Here is a 21,764-nt window from a genome sequence, read left to right as displayed (position 1 = left end):
TTTCTTCGTCTGGTTATTAATGTTATCATATCCTTTATCATATGATAAACTGGCAAATAGAAGTAAGTGTTTTCCTGAGTTCTGTGAGCTGTTCTAGCAAATAATTGAGTCCAAGAGGGAGGTCATGGGAACGTCCAATTTGTAGCCAATTTGTAGACAGAAACTGTGGATAACCCAGGGGCTTACTACTTGCAATTGGCTTCTAAGGTGTGGGGCAGTCTCATGGGACTAATTCCTTAATCTGTGGGGTTTGCACTAATTCCTTTTATGTTGGAATTAAACTGAATTATAGGACACCCAGCTGAGGTCACAGAGAATTTCTTGATGTGGAGCAAGAAATATTCCACACATCTTGTGTCAGAAGTATTGTGAGTGTGGTAGTAATGTGAGAAACCAGTGAACATTTCATAAAAATACATCATTTATGTTGTCATATAATGGGTTTATTATTGTTACTCTCAATAAATTATTTAATAAGTATTTTAACTTTTCCTCAATTTTAGTTTCTAACATAGCAAGTATCAAAACATACAATCCATAGACACATAGATTAGTAGAACAGACTAGAATAGTAGAACAGAACAGAAAACTCAGAAATGAACCCACAAATATATGGTCAATAAATCTTTGACAAAGCAGGAAAAAATATCCAATCAGAAAAAGACAGTCTCTTCAAAAAATGGTGTTGGGAAAACCGGACAGTAACATGCAAAAGAATGAAATTGGACCACTTTCTAACACCATACATAAAAATAAATTCAAAATAGATTAAAGACCTACATGTGAGACCTGAAACCATATAAATCCTAGAGGATAACATAGCCAGTAACTTCTTTGACATTGTCTGTATAGCAACTTCTTTCTAGATGTCTCCTGAGGCAAGAGAAACAAAAGCAAAAATAAACTATTGGGATTACATCAAAATAAAAAGCTTCTGTACAGTGAGGGAAATAACAAAACTAAAAGGCAACCCATGGGTGTCCAATAATGTCTGGGGGATCCTGGCAAGTAGCATGATGAAAAAGAAGTGGGAGAATCTGGGCAATGCTCTAGAGATGGAGGAGATGGAGGAGAAGGTGTCACAGTGTAGTAGGCACCTGGAGGCTGTAAACTCTAGGCTCTGAGGCAGAGATAAACCCAAACGGCCAAGAAGTCTCTAGAGAAGGAGAAAAACAGCCTGATGAACAAAGCCTCCAACTATGAGAAGAAACTAAAGTTGCTTCAGCAGGAGAACTGATAGAACATGTTGCTCTTTGGCCATCTTCATCCTCCTGACCCTCATCTGTACCTATTAGGCAATGTGAACCTGAGATTTCTCCATAGTCAGCACAGGGTTCCCCTTGGCTCCCTGGTCACAATGAAACAAGTCCTTTAAACTTCAAGACAACAAAGGTACAGGAGCATTTCTCTTCAATGGAAACACTGGAGCAGGGCTTCCTGTTGGCCCAGCCCCTCTTGCCCCCTGGTCTTGCTGTGGGGCTTGGGTCTCCAGAAGGACTTTGTACTGGTTCCTCTCTCAGTCAAAAGGAAAAGTAATAAACAACAGCCATGCTGGGGGCATGTGGGTGGCTCAGTTGGTTAAGCATCCTACTCTTGATTTCTGCTCAGGTCATGATCTCATGGTTCATGGGTTCAAGCCCCATGTCGGGCTCTGCACTGATAACACAGAACCTGCTTGGGATTTTCTCTCTCCCTTTTTCTTGGCCCCTCCCCCACTCATGCTCTATCTCTCTCTCTCTCTCAAAATAAATAATTAAGCATTAAGAACAGCCAGGTTGCTTCTGTCTGCAAAACTTAAAAAAGTAAAATGAAATAAATAAAAAGCAGCCTATGAAATGGGAGAGAATATATTTGCAAATGATATATCTGATAAAGGGTTAGTATCCAAAATATATAAAGAACTTATATAACTCAACACCCCAAAAAACAAATAATCCAATTTAAAAATGGGCAGAAGACATGAATAGACATTTTTCCAGAGAAGACCTACAGACGGCCAACAGGCACATGAAAAGATGCTCAACATCACTGATCATCAGGGAAATGCATATCAAAATTACAATGAGATTATCACCTCAAACCTCTCACGATAGCTAAAATCAACACCATATATATATGTATATATAAGCAAATGTATATTACATATATATGATGGAATATTACTCAGTCATAAAAGAGAATTAAACTTTGCCATTTGCAATGAAATGGATGGAGCTAGAAAGTATGCTAAGCGAATTAAGTCAGAGAAAGACAAATGCCATATGATTTCACTCATATGTGGAATTTAAGAAACAAAGCAAATGAGCAAAAGGAAAAAAGAGAGAGAGGCAAACCAAGAAACTAACTCTTAACTGTAGAGAACAAACTGATGGTTAGCAGAAGGGAGGTGAGTGGGGGATAGGTTAGATAGGTGATGGGGATTAAGGAGTCATTTGTTGTGATGAGCAACAGGTGTTGTATGGAAGTGTTGAATCACTATATTGTACACATGAAGCTCATACTGTATTTAAGCTAACTGGAATTTAAATAAAAACTTTTAAAAAGATACAGTTCACATAAACAAAAACTTTTTGGTATTTTCAATAAATGTTAAGACCATAAAGGGTTCTTGAGACCAAAAAGTTCGAGAACAACTTCTTTAAAGAATAGCTGTTATCTGCTGAGGGAAACAGAGGTTTGTTATTAACCTCTAGGAGACTACACTATGATACTCTTAACAGAGCTTTTCAGAGCCTGCTGACAACATTATAATCTGCAGTGACACTTTAAGAGCCAAATGGCAGATTTGCTTGAACATCATCTGGGACCAGGTGAAAAGACTTATTTTTCCCTGGATCTTAGTCAAAATTGCCAGTTTGGGGACTTAATAAATCACTAGAAACAAAACAATCGGATATATCATATATGGCCTCCAAAATCCTAAGATCCCAACCAAAAAAAAATTGACACTTTCTTAGTAGTTGTCATTACATGATGTTACAATTTTTCTTTCTTTTAAAGGAAATATCCTGACAAGCCACAGATGAATAATTTCTAAATGTTTCACGAAATGACAGACCACTGAATTTTTATGGGGCTTATCTTCTGACCCCTGGATGTAACAAATGCAAGTTACCAAGACAGGAAATTTCTTAATTTCTACATTCTGCTTACCAGGTCCCATGGATGACAAAATCAATGGAGTAGACCAACGTGTCCTGTGCGATATGAGAATATAAAATTTCTTGCCGACTAATTACAGTTGATATAATCTTGATATAACAGAATAAAGGTATACCACTGCCCAAGTCAGGTAAAATCTAAACTACGCACATTTGTATACTGTAAAATGTACTCAAATTATTAATAAGTACATATCAGATGTCACTGATTGTGCTGGTTTGTTCTATTGAGGAGAATACATGTGGTTCAACTGCAACTGATGTCACCAACTGATTAAGTTTATGGTAATTGTTCTCATTCATCAAGATCCATCTATTTTATGTACAGTCCACATTGGTAATTTAAACAGAGATATGATACGGATAACCACTCCATATCTTTTAAATTATTGATTATGGTACCAATCTCCAAGAAGCTCCCATGAAAGTACTATTGTGTTTGTTTTATTATTTTTCATAAGAATAGAGAGCTTCTTCTTCTTCTTCTTCTTTTTTTTTAACTTGGCTTTTTCCAGAGCTCCAATCTAATGGGTCATAGAATCAGTATAGGGATTCTGTCACTTGCTGAGTACATCTAGTCTAACTATACACTTAAGGACTGGGGAACAGCCATGTGGTAATTTTGCTCTGAATAAACCTTAGCCAAAACTCCATTTACCTCCTAAATCGCATAAATTGTCACTCTGACCAGTAGGCTACTAGGGCTTTCTGAGTCCCTAAAGATTAACAGTAATTCAGATTCAGGACTCAATTATTCCAAAAATGTCTGGGTATTTTCCGTCTCCAGTCCACAGCCACCCTTTTGTGCCTATAACAAATATCATGTAAATACCAATTAGTTTGGAGCGGACCACAGAGGAAAATTTAAGCACATACTTGGGAAATTATTGCAAAGGTCTTTCTTAAGCTTCTCCAAACCACCCCCCTCTTTCTTTTCCCAAGAGAAACTGTTCTTTACTGTTTAAGATATAGATATTGCTGGAGTAGAATTGGCTGAGGAGCTATGATCCAAATCAGATTAAGCAGGATTTTATTTCTAGGGGCCTCATGATCCCAATGAGACATCATCAAAGATATCTATGTATGAAAATATTCTGATTGCCACCTCTACTCTTCTCTGACAACTACGTACCACTGCCTTCTACCTCCCAGGAGTTCCATCATCTGCCCTACAACCAGTAGTCCTATCACAATGCTAGCATCTTTTACTTGCATCTATAGTCTGCAGAGAATAAGTACAATATTTTTCAAGAATCATAGAACTCTTAGCAGTTCACCTTTCATGACTCTGTGAAGAGAATTCCTATAAATTCTCTCAAAGGTTGGAATGAATGAGCTGGAAAGGTTGAGGTGAATGAGCTGGAAACATGCAATAAATCTACCCTTGGTCCCTTTGATTGAAAGAATAATAATGATAAAAGAATAACTTCCTGCTTACAGGACCTCTCTGTATTGGCCTTTTCTTTTTAAAGATCAAACTACTCATGATGCTTGATTGACCTGTCTATCCACTCAAATGATGAACTGAAGAATTAAGCAACTATCAAAATATATATTGTTTTATTTTTTTAACATTAATTTATTATTGAGAAACAGAGACAGAGCATGAACATGGGAGGGGCGGAGACAGGGGAGACACAGAATATTAAACAGGCTCCAGACTCCGAGCTGTCAGCACAGAGACCGATGTGGGGCTCGAACTCATAAACCACAAGATCATGCATGACCTGAGGCGAAGTCAGACGCCCAACCAACTGAGCCACTCAGGTGCCCCACAATCAAAATATATTTAAGCATACTCTTGATATTGGTCAAATGGAGGCTGATTAAAAAAATAAATGCATGGGGTGCCTGGGTGGCTTAGCTGGTTAAGTGTCCGACTTCAGCTCTGGTCATGATCTCGTGGTTCGTGGGTTGGAGCCCCACATAGGGCTCTGTGCTGACAGCTCAGAGCCTGGAGCCTGCTTCAGATTCTGTCTCTCTCTTTCTCTCTCTCTCTCTCTCTCTCTCTCTCTCTCTGCCCCTCCCCAACTCGTGTTCTGTCTTTCTCTGAAATAAACATTAAAAAATAAAAAATAAATGCACGCCTTCTCAATCTAGACCACTTTTTAAAATAAACTCTAATTTTTAGAGAAGTTTCAGGTTCACAGTAAAACTGAAAATAAGGGTCAGAAATAGCTCATGATCCCCTTGTCTCTACCCATGCACAGTCTTCCCCATGACCAACATCCTGGACCAGAGTAATACATTTGTTCAACTGATAAACTTCCATACTGTCACATCATGATTACTCAAAGTTGATAGTTTATTGGGTTGTACATTCTGTGGATTTGGACAAAAGTATAATGTTATGTATCTACTGTTACAATATCATACAGAGTAGTTTCACTGTCCTAAAATGTCTTTGTGCTCTATTTATCTATTACCTCCACCAAACACTCCCTATTTCCTGGCAACTGCTGATCTTTTGGCTGTCTCCATCATTTTGCTTTTTCCAGAATGTCATATAGTTGGAATAATACAGGGTGCAGCATTTTCAGACTGGCTTCTTTCACTTAGTAATAAGCATCTAAGCTTCTTCAATGTCTTTTTTGATAACTCATGTTTTTTTAGTACTGAATAATATCCCATTGTCTGAATACACACAACTTATTCATCCATTCACCTACTGAATTTGGGACAATTATAAATAAAGCTACTCTTAAAATCTGTGTGTTTGGCATGCCTGGGTGTCTCAGTCAGCTGAGCATCTGACTCTTGATTTTGGCTTAGGTCAGATCCCAGGGTCATAAAATCAAGCCCCATGTCAGATTCCACACTGAGCATGAAGCCTGCTTGAGATTCTCTCTTTTTCTCCCTCTGCCCCTCTACCCCTCTACCCCCTTGTATGCTATCTCTAAAATAATAATAATAATAATAATAATAATAATAATAAAACAAAAATCTGTGTGTTTATAGATGTGTGCTATAAACACAGATGTGATTTTTGTGTAAACATAATTTTCAACTCCTTTGTGTAAATACCAAGGAGCACAATCACTGGATCATATGGGAAAGTGTATGTTTAGTTTTGTAAGAAACAAACTGTCTTCCAAATTTGCTGTACCAATTTGCATTCCTACTAGCAATGGATGACTGTTTCTATTGCTCAGCATCCTTACCAGCCTTTGGTGTTGTCAGTCTTTTGGATTTTGGCCATTCTAATAGGTATGTAGTGGCATCTCATTGTTTTTTAATTTGTATTTTTCTGATGACTTATTATGTGGAGCATCCTTTCATATGCTTATTTTCCATCTGTATCTCTAAGGTGAGATGTCTGTTAAAGTCTTTGGCCCATTTTTTAAATAAGGTTGTCTGTTTTCTTATTGCTGAGTTTGGTATCCAAAGACTACTTTGGATGTTTGTTATCCAAATATACAAAAGATGCCCAATAAAGGCACTCTTTATCAGATATATATTTTGTAAATATTTTCTCCTAGTCTGTGGCTTGTCTTTTTACTTTCTTGCCAGTGTCTCACAGAGCAGAAATTTTTAATTTTAATTAAGTCCAGCATACCATTTCTTTTTGTTATAGATTGTGACCTTGGTGTTGTAATCCAGGCCATTTTTACTGAAATATTCAGATAATTAAGCAAATGAAGGGTTTAGAGCATAATTTATCTAAATTATCATTGCCATAGTCATATACTATATGTCAATGATCTTACTGTTTCTATAATTCAGCAAGGCCAATATTAGTATTAAATTCTAAGTTCTTTGATCATTCATATAAGTAATGAAATGTCATTGTTAAGAGTACATCATAAATTAAAAATATAGGCTAAATATATGTCTTCAGAACATTCAAGTGAGAAAACATAAGTATATTTCACTGTTTTCTCTCAGCTTCAGTTTCACTTCAGGGAACCTCTTTGCAAATCCTTTTAAAGTGGTGAGTTAAAGGAAGGAAGAGAGCTTGTGAGGAGCCTAAATTTGGCTAAATTTAGATATGTAAATGAATCTGCAGGGCTTGCTTATACTCCATAGGCAGTCTGTGCAATTTTTCTTTTTCCTTCCTTCTTACTCCACCCCCAATTAAAAGAGTGTTTCAGTTATGGGGTCAAATTCCCTGTGTTGACCTAGCTTTTTGGCTGCTTTGTGAGGGTAGAAGTCTGTACACCACAGAGAGGTGGCATTTAGTTCTCTTATAGTTAAGAAGTGAATGGCACTAGTGAATGGAGATGGGCATTTCTATTCTCCTGAGGAGATAATATGGATTGAGTTAAGAAGAATTTTCTTAGTATCCCCTAGAAATGGATTCACCATTTCTGCTAAAATGGCATGCAGTCCTGGGATGATGCCAAAAAAAAATTACAATTTTGAGTCATACTGGAAATTGGAGAAACACACAGACCTGATGAGGGAGCATGAGGCAGGCTGAGGGGCAAAGTATAAGCTAGCATGCCCCCTCCCACGCCAGTGGGATCTGTGTGATATTCTTTGGATACTCCAACTACCCAAGAACAAAGGAAGGGAGTTTAAATGCTTGCCATGATAATGTGGAAAACTAATACAAATGAAAAATTAAATTCCCTTACTGCCTACAGCCCATTAACAAGTTCTTGAAACCAGCAGAGTGACCTCCCTCTAGAAGCTCAGCTACCTCAATAATGACACTTTGCTAGGGGCAAAAGAGAACCTTAGCTTAACATTATCCCAACCTCTAGGATCCTGTAAGTCAACTTCCTTTATCTCAACTGCCCCAAGATACATGCTGGCAATCATATTCCAAGCTTATGGCCCCTCGATATACATCTGAAGGGTCTCATGACTGAAGTTTTATTAAATGGTAATAAATGGCATTTCCCTAGCAATAGCTAGCCCTTCGAGGTCTTGGAAACCTTGCTTCTAAAATTCCTTGGAGACTTACTCTTACCCCTCCCAATCTGAGGGTATATAATGAATTACATGTCACTACCCCAGTGCAGCTCTTCCTGCCCGTGGGTCCTGTCCCCATACTTTAATGAAATCACCTTTTTGCACCAAAGACATCTTCAAGAATTCTTTCTTAGCCATCGGCTCTGGACCCCATGAGCCCCCCATCACCCCAAAACTTTACCAGACCTACTCATGAAGAGAGGCCCTTGAAACAAATTGGTGCCATTTGTAATGAGATAAAAGGTCTGTCAGCCACCCAGAGTAAACTTTGCCATGTTGTCATGTGTTATTTTAGAATCAAAGACTATTGGATAGGGGCGCCTGGGTGGCTCAGTCGATTAAGCGTCTGACTTCAGCTCAGGTCACGGTCTCACGGTCTGTGAGTTTGAGCCCCGCCTCGGGCTCTGGGCTGATGGCCCGGAGCCTGGGGCCTGCTTCCGATTCTGTGTCTCCCTCTCTCTCTGTTCCTCCCCCATTCATGCTCTGTCTCTCTCTGTCTCAAAAATAAATAAACGTTAAAAAAAAATTAAAAAAAAGACTATTGGATATAAAAATATAAACAAGTTATTGTTTTTAGCCTTATTTCAAATTGTCAGGTGCTTAAATAACAGAGGTATTTTGTTTTGTTTTGTGTGTTGCAGGTTAACAGAGAACCAGCCAAATTACTTAAGTAATGGATATTTGATTGCCAGAATAAATATCAAAAGATTTAGAAATATAATCAGGAAACTGCCAGCAACCCAAGTAGCTGTACAGGTTGTCTACTAATTCTGTCTCTTCCTCATTGTGTGTCTGATTTTTTTCTGAGTTGAAATCACTTCTCTCTTCTCATAGCTATCTCTGCTAATTCACTGTTTTCAGCCCATCATAGCTTTGACTTTCATAGGGTTCTAAGCTTGCCATACTTCCAACTCCAGTTCTGTGCACTGATTTGTTGCCTTTCTAACCCAAACGAAGTGGTTTCTTCACTTTCACATTCCTAAGAGAGAAAATGTGAGGACCAGCTAACTTTGAAGGTCAGTACACCCTAATTTTATATAATTGATTTGCCCCCGTTTTCTAGTATACCAAGTTTTGTGTTTATTTTAGTGCACTAATTCGAGGCTGTAACTATCTTGTTGTTAAGAAGCTTTTAAACTTCTCAGTTCACACACACACACACACACACACACACACACACACACATAAAATGTGACTTACATCGTTGTTTCTGTTAGAAGCCTAATTGACCTGGAGGTACTCTCCCCCATTCCTCATATTTATCTTCTTTGGCTACAGGGAAGTATTTGGGTCTCTCCTCATCTCACTTGTGGCTGGAGAACTTGGAGATAGTTTCAGGCCAATTGACTGGACATCTGTGGCAATCTGCTGGTCAATAGTGCTGGACAACAAACCACCTCAATACTCAATGACTTACAGTGAAGAGCATTTACTTCTGGTATATGTGTGGGGTCAGCTGAGGTTCAATGAGTTCAGATGAGGCTGGATTTAGCTTCAGACTACTGAGAAGCTCCATGCATTTACCCAAGGAATTTTCATTCTCATAGCAAACGACAGCAGTGTAAGAGGACATGTTCAACCAGAAGTTACATTTTCAAGCAACTGTTCAGGTTGTGGTTGCTAACATCACACTGGAAAAAGCAATTTTTATAGCCCAATTCCAAATTTAATATACTCCAATGTCCATGAGCTCAGGGGAGGCATGCAGATATAAAACAGTGCTATAGGAGAGAAAGGAACTGGACAATAATCCAATCTAAAACAAAAGCCTCACAGTCACCCCTAGTTGACTGTTCCTCACTGTGCATAGTTTCTGAAAGATCTGCTACTTCTCAGAATTACCTCAAGAAAGAGGGCTTTGGGTCTCTATTATCTTCACTCTCCCCGCTACTCTATTGCTTCCTCTAAACTTCACTCTCCCCGCTACTCTATTGCTTCCTCTAGGAGTTGTGGAGGGTTGGGAGGGAGACAGTCAGGCCCGTTCCACTTTCTCCATTCCTCTTACCTACAATTGTCTCTTTTCTAGCAAGGTAGGTAGGCATGGTATGTATTTATATTCTTGTCCTCCTGAGGAAGCTGTTTATTTGGTTTTATTTTTTTATCATTTTTAAAAAATAGTTTTCTAAAATGAACATGTTATTTTTACATTAAGCTAAAGGAAGAAAACCCACTTGATTGTGCATTTAAAAAATGCTTGCTGTATGATATCTGAGTCACTATGGCCATATCATGAACAGAAGGTGGAGGGAGCCATTTATTTTATAAATAAATCCATGAAAGTGTGATGTAATGCATTTAGGAAATCCCACAGTCTAATGTCACCTGAAAGATGACAGGAAACTGCTGAAGTTCCCTCACAGCCCCGTGACCACCTCCAATTCCAGACAAGCTTCTCTGTGCCTCTGTCCTGTACACAAAGGGCTCACCTCATTATCCAGGCAATTGAACCAGATACCAACAAAATACAAGTGGGGAAATCATATATGCTCTAATTCTTCTTTTTTAAAGAACAATTTTTTTTTTCAAATTTTGGTGTTTCCAAAATATGTAATCCTCCCACTAATGATGCCTTATAAAACATCAGTATACATTGCTGAGAAAAGATATGGTATATGCCCTGATGCCTCAAAAATGAATGTGAATTACTCCACTGTCCCTCATAGAAGGAGGACTCATTTTGGACTTATTTCTAATAGTGAAAATAAAGGCTTTAGCTCTCTTAAAAAGAATTGTAGTCAGTATTTATCCCCTGAAAGAGGTGTTTTGTTAAATCCTCAGTCATCCTAGTGCTTTAGAAATTTCTCCCTTAGGGAACCTCTCAATCTTTGTATGTATCAGACTGACTCTGTTACTATAATTAGTCAAAGGAAACTAAGGTAAATGCTTTAAAACTAAGGAACCTATAAAATAATGTAAGTAGCAGATCATTGGCCATCAATGTTTTAGCAGTTGAATGTATACTTTTGGCAACTAGCAATCATACATCTGCTTTATGTTTCTCTCTTATACCCACTTCTCTAAATGGTTGTAGCCAGATGACACTGAAGCAATGGTGCCCAAATGATAAAAACAAGAAGATATCCCAACTGTCAAATTTCTAATCATAGACATTTCACACATGAAAACAAATTTCCTTGTTTAGCAGCTTCATCAACTTAGTATTTTATGGTAAAATAGTGCATAGATAGATACCTCAGTTATGTAGTTGAATAAGAATATTGAAATACAGAATAAGTACGAATTGAAAGCCAATAATTAGAAATATATATAAGGTCACATCTTATACAGCAAGAATACTAACAACACTCATAAGACCCTTGTCCTGAGATTATGTTAAGTGAGCTTGGGAGACAATTCTATAAGTTTTGAGTTTTCTTTCACCTTTCAGGAGAGAATAGTAAGTGGCTACACACCTACTAGGAAAAAAACACAAAGACATATGCATATCTGTGTATACAAACACATATTGATACACGATTATATCCACATAAGCAGTCTAATGCATAAACTAGAAGTTGCCAGTTGTTTTAACTCCACCATTTGCCTGGAAAAAGGACTGAATGGGCTGTTTTTTATATCGTCATAAATATTGCAGTTTTGTTCTTTTAGTTTCAAAATAGGAAGGAGGCTTTGATCAAAACTATGGGAAATGTCTTTCCTATTTGCTACACAGCATTCTCAGATTTCTCTGGAAATCTTAAAAGAAATAAATATGCAATGAAATAAACAAGCAAGCAAATAAATCTTACACTCTACACTAAATTTAACACTTTTAAAACTAAGAAAATGTTTTCACACATCACAAATTTCATCAGCAAACCAGCAAACTCCATGAGGGAAGGGACTTAGATGGTCAGTTGTTTGGTTAGTTTGTTTTATTGCTGTATCCCAAGTGTCTTGATCATTTTTTAGCATATGGTTCAACACTCAGTAAATATTTGGTGAGGGAATGAATCCCTCACGAATGAATTCTTCATGATATTTTTCCACAAAATTTATGTTCAAGAAAACTCTATATCGTTGGAGGCCACTGCATCAGTTTTCTCCACTGGAAAACACATACTTCCCAAACCAGAGCACAGAAAGAACTGCATGTCACTGAATCAGAACCATGTTTGGACAACTCTGGCAAAGCAATTGGCCAGTTTGGGGCCGTATTATGCAGATTAGAAGGATATTTAACACTTTTAAAACTAAGAAAAAAGTTTTCATACATCACAAATTTCATCAGCAAATAAGAGGAGATTAGAAGGATATTTCCAATCAAGATCCTCTCTCTGATTATGGGAAGAAAACTGTTCCTGTGAAGAGTTAAAAATTTAGAGGAAGTAGAGACGTAGGTAAGAAGTTAAAATATGAAAACCTTTAGCTAAAGAACAGTAAGTATCAGGATTATAGCGTAGAGATTGTGAGAAAAGTAACAAAAAAAGAGAAAATAAGAATATGGGAAACCATCATGATAAGAGCAAGGGGAAGACTCATATCACTGTCACAGGTTGCCAGGATGATTGGTTCTCAAAAGAAGTTGAGGAACTAAACCTTTGAAGCACAGCTGTACAAAATGTGTTGATTCTAGCACTTAGAGCAGTACCTGCCATGCAGGAAAAACTCAATATTGTTGAATGGTGATATGATGAATTCCTTTATTCTCAGTTCATTCTGCTTTCATAAATATTAAGAAAAAATTAATTATGATTATGGCATCCCAATTATTATGAAAAATAAAATAGTAGTACCTCATGAGGGCATGGACTTAATCTGTTGTGTGCCTGTTGAATCCTCATTGTCGTCAATAGTGTCTGGTTCATATGCAATGCAGAGTGAATATTTGTTAATAATTGTAATAATGATAATAATAATTGTAAATTGGTAATAACAAAGGTCATAAGGTTACATATCCTGGAATCAGCCTACATTGTTATGACATAATGCCCCCTACTCTCATACCTGAAATAGTTCCCTCAGTACTTCACAATTTGCTAGAGTATAGAAATATTTCCTTCAGATTAAACACTGTCCTTTCTCTGTAATTTTTATTATTTATTTATTTATTTATTTATGTTTATTTTTGAGAGAGAGCGAGACTGAGCGGTGGGAGGGGCAGTGAGAGACACAGAATCTGAAGCAGGCTCAGAGCCAAATGCAGGACTCAAACCTTTTGAATGGTGAGATCATGACCTGGGTGGAAGTTGGACGCTTAACTGACTGAGCCACCTAGGCACCCCTCTGTAAATCTTATTCAAAATGAAAATATCCATTTAAAAAATAGCAGAATAATTCCCTCTCACCTTAATGCTAATCTGTGCAATGAAATTCTCATTTTCTCTTAGGTCATAGAGCTCCCAGGTGAGTTCCTAATGTTTCTCCTTGGGCCAATGTCTCCTAATTCCTTGTGTCAACCAGGAAAATTATAGAAAAAGGGATTTTTATTTTTCCATGAATCACATTTGAAAAATGGCATTGAATATTCCATGCCAGCGGTCGTGCCTCATTAGGATAGGATAAGAAGACAGCTGTTTCAAGGAAGCTGCAAAAAGCAATTAAGTGAGAGTAGGAGAAAAAAATTCTTTTTAATCTTTAACTTTGGAGTATTCAGTGTTCTAATATGCTAAGTAGTCTTGTCAACTAATCAACTTTAAAAATCCCACTAGCATGGCCACTTAAAAGAACTTTTCATTAAACTCTGTTCCAAGAAATTCTAGGGCATCGCTTCGCATCTGTCTTCTTTCTCCCATCACATCTGCCTTCTCTCTAAGTCTGAGATCAGAGTAGCCTGTTCCTGGTAATCTTCCATCTTAAATCTTGAAATTGACCAAGCAATTTAACAATCTCTTTTCTTATCACCTGAGATTGGTAAAACCTGTTTCTGGGTTTAATGAGTTCCCCTATCCCGAATATTTCTCCAAGGTCTGTCTGAAGACTAGATCTGGTGCACCTGTCTAGCACAAGATTCAGGTCCCTATCTATGGCATTTGTGTTAAAGATGATACACACAGTCATTTTGAAAGCATGAGCAAGATAATGCAAGAAAAATTGTGAAATTGGCCAAATACGTCCTTATTATCATCCTAGTGTCTCTTTAATCACCTTTTCCATGCTTTTTAGAGCCCTTACCTAACCTCTGCATGTTCACAGAAGGCTAAGCATCAGTGATGAACTTTATTAACAGTCTTCTTTTTGGTAAAATAATTTTGGTCATCCCATCACAGTAATGTCTCTTAAACCTCTAGGGCTACTAATCCAGGACTATGGACCATTCACTGCTAAAACTAGGAAAGTCCAGGGCAAATGAGTATTGTTGGTCACCTTAATCTCTGGAGAAACTATTTGCCTAAAATACTGTTCTGCAATACCCTTATTTACTGCTATGCCCTCTCCCCTTCTAGCCACACATGCTTCACCTAGATGATTCTTATTAACCCTCTAGCCCTCATCTTAGTCCTCAGTTACTCTAGGAAAACTTCCTGGACTTCCCTAAGACTGACATATACCTATTCTATAAGCCTGCGTCATTACCCTGTTTGGAACTCCTTTGGTAATACTTAACATATTATCTTAATTTGCACCCCTCAGTTTCTTGTGGCCAAGCAATTTATCATGTTTACTACTGTAACCACATACTTATTATATTTTTGAGAGATGACAGCAAGGTCTAATAAATATTTGTTATAAAGAAAAATATGCTTTCAAACAATATAGGCAAGAATGGGCTAATGTCACAGTAGTCTAACAGGGAAGTGAACTTGAGGAAAAATGGTGAACATTATGTCACTGAAAATGTTGAAGCATCTATCAGGGGGTTTTGTATGTGGTTCATGCTTTAGTTAAGTTTTCAAAGTAATTGAACTCCGAGGCCCCTTCACACTGATGTCATCTAAATTTTAGATGAATCTCCTCAATCTACGGTATCAGAGTTATCTGAATCCCCAAACTCTGATTCCATAGGTATGGAGTCAGGCCAGCTAATTTCTGTATTTCATAAGCTTCCCTAGAGATTCTGATGTACAGCTAGTTTTTCACAGTGGCTAGAACAATTTACATTTTCACCAACAGTATACAAGTGTTCCCTTTTCCTCCACATCCTCACCAACAGAGGAGCTACATGCCATAGAGATATTAAAAACAAAAGGCATATAGTAGTCCTTGTTCAATAGCTACTCACAGTCCAGGGAAATGGATCTGGGAACTTCACAAGATAGAATACATTTAAGTTCTGGTTTGCCTGGGTCTGACTAAAACCAGGCCTGCTCCAATGCAAAACCTTTCAATTCTAGTTTATTACTCAGATTTATAGATCTGAAGCAGTGGTTTTCAACCTTGAATGTACATTGAAATCTCCTGGGGAACTTTAAAAATATATGGGTGCTTGGCTCTTTTCCAAGTGATCCTGACATAATTGGTCTGGGGATGGCCTTTCCAGTTGAAGTTGATTCTAAGGTTCAGTTCAGGATGTGAATGACTATAGAGGAAGTAAGGGCTAAGCTGAGATCTGAAGTGGAAGCAGGAGTTGCCCAGGGGAAGAGCATGTGTGTATGTGTGTGTCAGGAGAAGTATGGTTAGGTAGTATGGTAATGAGCAAGAGAAATCTAGACAAAGTTGTTCACCTGGGAAAAGTTCAAATTAGCTTTTGTAATGGGCAAATGCCTATGTCTGAAGTTAGCTGGATATAATGTATATAAAAATATTTTGTAAAAAATAAGGCATGGCTTAACAAAATAAACTACAGTTAGTTTAATTTAACTGAATTTTAGATCCTTAATGGTATTACTTTTAACCTGAAGAAATTAAAACTACTAAATATATTTAAGAGATTGGCTCTTCACATATAGGTCATCCTTTATGGTAGTCTCTGGTGATTTCATCTTATTTTACTTTAGTCTGGGAAACAGGTCTACCCCCAGACCCCAATTACCTTGAATCCCATTTGGCTGTGGAAAACTTTCTCAAATGTGTGGTTCTATGTTCTTGCCTCATTAATTCCTATCTGGTTAATATCACTGAATCTTCCTTGAATAAATGAGTAAGTTTGTGATCCCCCAGGGACATCAATTAAGTGTGTAAGAAATTCAGTTAGTATGTCCCAACCTCAGGTCATAGCCAGGAAGTGTTTTTTTGAGAAAAATTGCCAACATCAGCTCATTTTACTGTAATCAGCTTCTTTCTCCTCAAAGACAAATTCTCAGGGTGCAGTATTTGAGCACTTGACTGAATTCAGTTGTATTCCAGTTCCTTGCACCTAGTAAGTGAGGGTAAATTGCAAAGCACTTCTTGAGCAACTCTGTATTGAATGACCTGTCTCATGGGTTCCATAGTGAGATGTTAAAAACATCTCTGCCAGGATCCCCTGTGCCTGATGAATAAACCCCAAGCATCAGTACAGATGTTTATGCCATGGAATGGTATGCTCTGCATGGTCATGTGTCTTTCACATTAAGGAGGGTGTGGCAACCTTAAAAGGAAGCAGGCTAGCAATCATGTGGGTTCCAGACCTAGCTTAACCCACTGACACTTGGGTTCCAGACCTAGCTTAACCCACTGTCTAGCGTTGTATCAAACTATTTGGACATATCACAGACTTTCTCCTCAGCTTTCAACTAGGGAATACATATCTCCATGATCTAATTTTTAAAACTGAGTTAAATAAGATTCTCAAAAATAACAAGTCTTCTAGTAACAAAGGGAGGCTGGAAAATGTTAAAATCATTAAAAGCTCCTTCTGACTTCCAAGTGCTTAAAACATCTCCCTTCCTTTGTGGGCCATTATGGCAGGGAACTTAAGTCCTAACCACTGAACTTATATGATTTACTTTCCTGTTCTTTGAGAGTTGACCTTTTCTGGAGTTTCCAGAGTGCTCTCCATCAGGTTCTTCCAAGCCTCTGATTGTTACCCAGTGTAGTAAGCAGCCTTTAAATGGCCCCATGGACCCTTGCCCCTGTTTTTGTTTTTTGGTTTGTTTGTTTGTTTGTTTGTTTGTTTTTGGTCCTCTGTAACCTTCTTCCCTTGAGTGTAGGCTGGACCTAATGAATAACAAACTGACTACATAAGAAGTAATGGATATCAATTTGAAGATTAAGTTACAAACAGACTGAGCCACCACTCTTGGAGAAGCAAGCTTCCATGTTGTGTGTAGGCAGGAACTTATGTCTATTGAGGCTTATCCACAGTTAGCCAAATGAGCTTGGACGAAGATGTTCTGAGGCCTGCCACCGTCCAAGTGACAGAGCTTGGAGGAATATCCTTTCTAGTCCAGCCTTGAGATGAGAGTAGTCCCGGCCATTACCTTGACTACAGCCTGTGAAAGATCCTGAGTCAGAGGCTTGCAGTTATATTTTGCTTGGATTCTTGACCCACAGAAATTGTAAGATAATAAATGCCTGTGGATCTAAGTCATAACATTTTGAGGTAAAGTGTTAGACTGCAATAGATAATTAAAATACTCAGTTTCCCCAGTTCTAGTGAGACACCAACACTGGCCCTTCTTCTTATAGCACTGATAAGCACCATGTAGAAGCTGGACTTCAAGACCTTTTCATTCTGCCTCTTAGCCCAACCAAGCCCATGATCAGCCCCATGTACCCATCGTCCTAAATCTGAGTTCCAGTGTGCCTCAGCACTAGTTATCTATAACAACTCCTATAAATGACTCCCTGGATTCTCCTAAGATGTTTTGAGATAAATATTATCATATCCATTTTATAGACAATGCTATTGTTGCCCAGAAAATTTGCACAAGTAGGATTTTTGACTCCAGGTTCAACAATATTATACTGAAGCTACCTCTTTTATTTCCTTAAATATCATAGAGAAGCTATTACAAATTACTAAACAAAAAATGATTTGAAAAATATCAGACCATCTGTACTAAGTGCCGAGTAAATACACTTATTTTTAATTGTAATGAAGTATCACACTACTATAAACTATAAATCCATTAATACACACATATGTATATATGCATATGTATGTGATTTTTTTTCCTGTTTGAATCTCATGGAAATTCACATGGTTAACTTTCAATTAAAATCTTCTCTGTTTCTTGAGACTCATACATACTCCTTATGTGTACATTTGGATAATTAAATTTGACTCTATATATGTGATCATGTATAATGTATTTTACCTCTGAATTTTATTGCTGAAGTTGTTATCGATTTTTATTTTTATTTTATTTTAGTGAAGATTAAACAAGAAGGGAGTATCAATGTCATAACAAACCTGATTCATAATGAATTCTTTCTCCCTACTGCTTGTGTTAAGGGACAGGGGAAAGAGAGATTTTTAGCATAAACCATCCCAGATCTTTAAATTTGTATGTAAAACTGGCACCAGTTCATCACTGCTTTTGCTGTGAAAAAAAAAAAAAATCAAAGTCGTCCACGAGGATTCCCCCCCCCCTTTTCTTTAATAATGGATACTTTCAGAGACCTCCTAAGGTCCCATTCCCCCTGTCATGTTTAAAGGGTTTATTGTTTCCAGAAAAGCTTTTGCTGCTCCCTCTGGAGACTGAGCTGATCCAAGGTAATATTAATTCTGTGCCTCTCTCTTGTCGGAACTCAACTTCAAATGGAATATATGAGATGAAAGCTGAAAGAGAGGTTATGTGGGCTGTCATCCGCCATTGTGTCTGAGGCATCAACTGTGCTCAGAACAAATTAGGTGTCAGTCTGGTAAATCACAGTCAGGAAGGCAAATCAGTTTATAGAAGACTTATTTGGTCTCCTGGAAGGCTCCACCATTGAGAAAACAGTTAATCTTTCTTTTCTTTTCTTTTTGGTAATTTAAAAAAAAAATCTGAGATTTAGCTGGTCATTTTTATTGTCTCCTCAAACCCCTCTCCACTCACTTCTTGTTTCCCCTACAGAGATGAAGAGCTATTGCTCTAAATGACTAGACTAGTAGCATTTACAGGACTATTCACAGGGAATGTTTCATTATTTCAGTTAATTTCCTAAATGACGGAAGACCTCAGAAAAAGAGGGGGAGGGCTGAATCTGAGCAAGAGGAAGATGTGACTTAGCTGCTGCCCTTCTGTGTGGAATGTTTGCAGATCAAGGAGAAGCAGAGGAGGGAGAAGCAGACAAATCTCAGTCTCATGGGATTTGTTTCAGTTTTATCAAATCCTTCTTGATCCTATTAGCCTCTCATTAAGAAGTTTGGAGGGCAGAAGAAAAGGAATTGCTTTTTACCTTGGAATGTAGAATTCTGAATCTGTCATACCTTTAACCTGAGGAAAAAAGAGAGACAAGAAAGAAGAAAAAATTGTATTTGTCATATCAGGCTACTCAATCATTTTGCTTTAATCACTGAAATTTATAAAGAAATAGGGCACCACCAAAAAAAAAAATCCCTAGACAAGGAGTCATAAGTGTTCTAGTTTTGACTCAGCCAGTAATTTAAAGACCTTGAGATAATTGCTTTAATATGCTAGCTCACCCTCTTCTCATTTACAAATGGTGATTATTATTTCTACCCTTGCTTTTGCTAACATTGTTATTGTGTGGATCAGTAGAGAGGAAATCATAATGAAATATAACGGGAACAATCAAAACTGATATTATTACAAAGGCCCCACCAGTTGGTCACATCTGTGGCACTACTCTTCACATGCAGAGAGGTGTTCTCAAAGTTCATCCACTGCAATTTGAATTGACACTTTGCCTGTATTTGCCTCCACACCAGCTCTCTCTAGCGTACTTTGGGTGTATGTGACTTGCTTCTTGAGGTATGATCAGAGAGTCCACCATTTAAACTTTAAATTATTCCCTGGGGTTTTGCCTAACTACAGTTCTGCAGAGGAAAAAGTATTGGGTACTGATAATTGCTACTTATTTCCTCATTTGGTTCAGTACCCTTATCTGAGGTTTTGTACCCTTTCCTACTAACCCATTTGCTTGATTCAACATCAATCCTTCTACCTGCTTGTTCCAGACTTACCTGTCTGTCTCTTTCTTTTGCCAAACATATTGATTCCTGACTCTCTTTCTGGCTCTAGAATATAAATTCAATCACAAGCCATATGTTCTACATAACTTTTCTTTTTTCTGTCCCATTTGTATTGAGAATGTAGCAACTCAGATGTAACATCAAGTTTTCTTAACAGTCATATTGCTTGTTCCCATTAGCTTAGATTCTGATTTCCTCTCTTGTTTCCCTTGAGTTACTGCAACATCTTAATAGAGACTTACTCATCCATTTGGCCTGTGGGCATGTGGAAAAGTGCACCATGTCCTCTTCTTTAAAGCCTGGGTGGAAGCTGCAGCATCATACCAAGGAGAACTGTACACAAAGCTTCTAGGTGGTTACTAACAGCTAACAGGGACAACTTGAGAAATGGGAGCCAAGGTGATAACCTAGAATACTTGAGACATGTTCTCTTCCAAAATTTCTACAAAGAGATGATCGGAGGCTCGGTGGTTGGGATTGACATTTGCGATATATTCAAATTTTCCTTTCACCCTCTACTTTTCCTCACCTGTCATCTTCTTCTCCTCAAACTGCAAAGGTATCCTCCTATTGCTCTTCTCTTCACTTTGAAATGTTTCTAAAGATGAGTTACACTCCAATCTCTAGTTCACAATCTCTCATCCACTGTTCTGGGATTTTGCTTTTTCCTATCTCTCTCGTGAAATGGCTCTTCTATTTGTACTGTTAATACTCTAATTACCACACCTATCAACTTTCTCTCTTTCTCACACTTCGGGAATTCCTTGTGATATTTACAATGTTAGGTACACACTCTGTGAAACATCCTCCTGTCCCCATTTTCATGTCCTGCACGTGCCTGTTTCTCCCTGATTCTTGACCACTCGTTTCCTACCACACCCATCACTTCCCTCATCTGTCTATCCTTGGAACTTCCCAACTCTTTCCAAGCTACACAAATTTTAAGCTCTTGGCCCTGTATTTTTGTCATTAAGTTTTCAGCCCTTCTCCTTCTCACATCCTGCCCTATATTTCCAGCAACTGCTTAGGTATTCCATATCCAGGCCAGATGAGTGTATCTGATGCAATGGACACAAAACTTAACTTTATCAAATCACATTTTTCTCCTGTATTTTTAGCCCTATTTTTCACTCAATAACTCCAACTAGAGTTTTTATAGTTATTTGCAACTCAAGCTTTCCTAATCCTACCTTTCGTGTAGAAATAGGCGTTTCACTCTTCTGTCATCTGCAGCCTCACTGCCATGTTTTGTTTTGTTTTTTCCTCACTGCCATCTTTAATTAAGGTCTTTGCCATTTCTCAGTCAGATGTCCAAACATTCCCTACTAGTTTATTTTGCCTCTTCCTTATTTTACCCCCTCACCCAATACATGCCCCACCATATGTTCTTGCCACAACTTTCAGAACATGCCATGCTTTTGTCTGCTTCTTTTTTCTCATATAGATTCTCCTCTGCTAAAAATGCTCTTTTTCTCCATGTCAAATGCCTCCCTTGTGAAGTCTTTGAGTTTTGGAGAGTTCTCCCCTCCTGAGTTATCCCCTCCCCTTCCAATTTGCTTCAAATGAATTTGCCATCCACTATTTACTACTTGTTGCTATCTGTATTTTTTTTAATTTTTATTTAATTTATTTTTTTAATTTACATCCAAGTTAGTTAGCATATAGTGCAACAATGATTTCAGGAGTAGAGTCCTTAATGCCCCTTACTCATTTAGCCCATCCCCCCTCCCACACCCCTCCAG

General features: G+C 37.8%; 1 pseudogene; it reads left to right on the top strand.

Moving 5' to 3' along the window:
• Positions 1-1,013: 1,013 nt before the first annotated feature.
• On the top strand, positions 1,014-1,295 carry LOC122470051 (annotated as a pseudogene).
• Positions 1,296-21,764: the final 20,469 nt, after the last annotated feature.

The sequence above is a fragment of the Prionailurus bengalensis genome, chromosome D3 (assembly GCF_016509475.1).
Source record: "Prionailurus bengalensis isolate Pbe53 chromosome D3, Fcat_Pben_1.1_paternal_pri, whole genome shotgun sequence".
In the NCBI taxonomy this organism is placed as follows: Eukaryota; Metazoa; Chordata; class Mammalia; order Carnivora; family Felidae; genus Prionailurus; species Prionailurus bengalensis.
The sequence above is the reverse complement of the archived record's forward strand: the minus strand, read 5'-3'. Positions and strand labels throughout refer to the sequence as shown.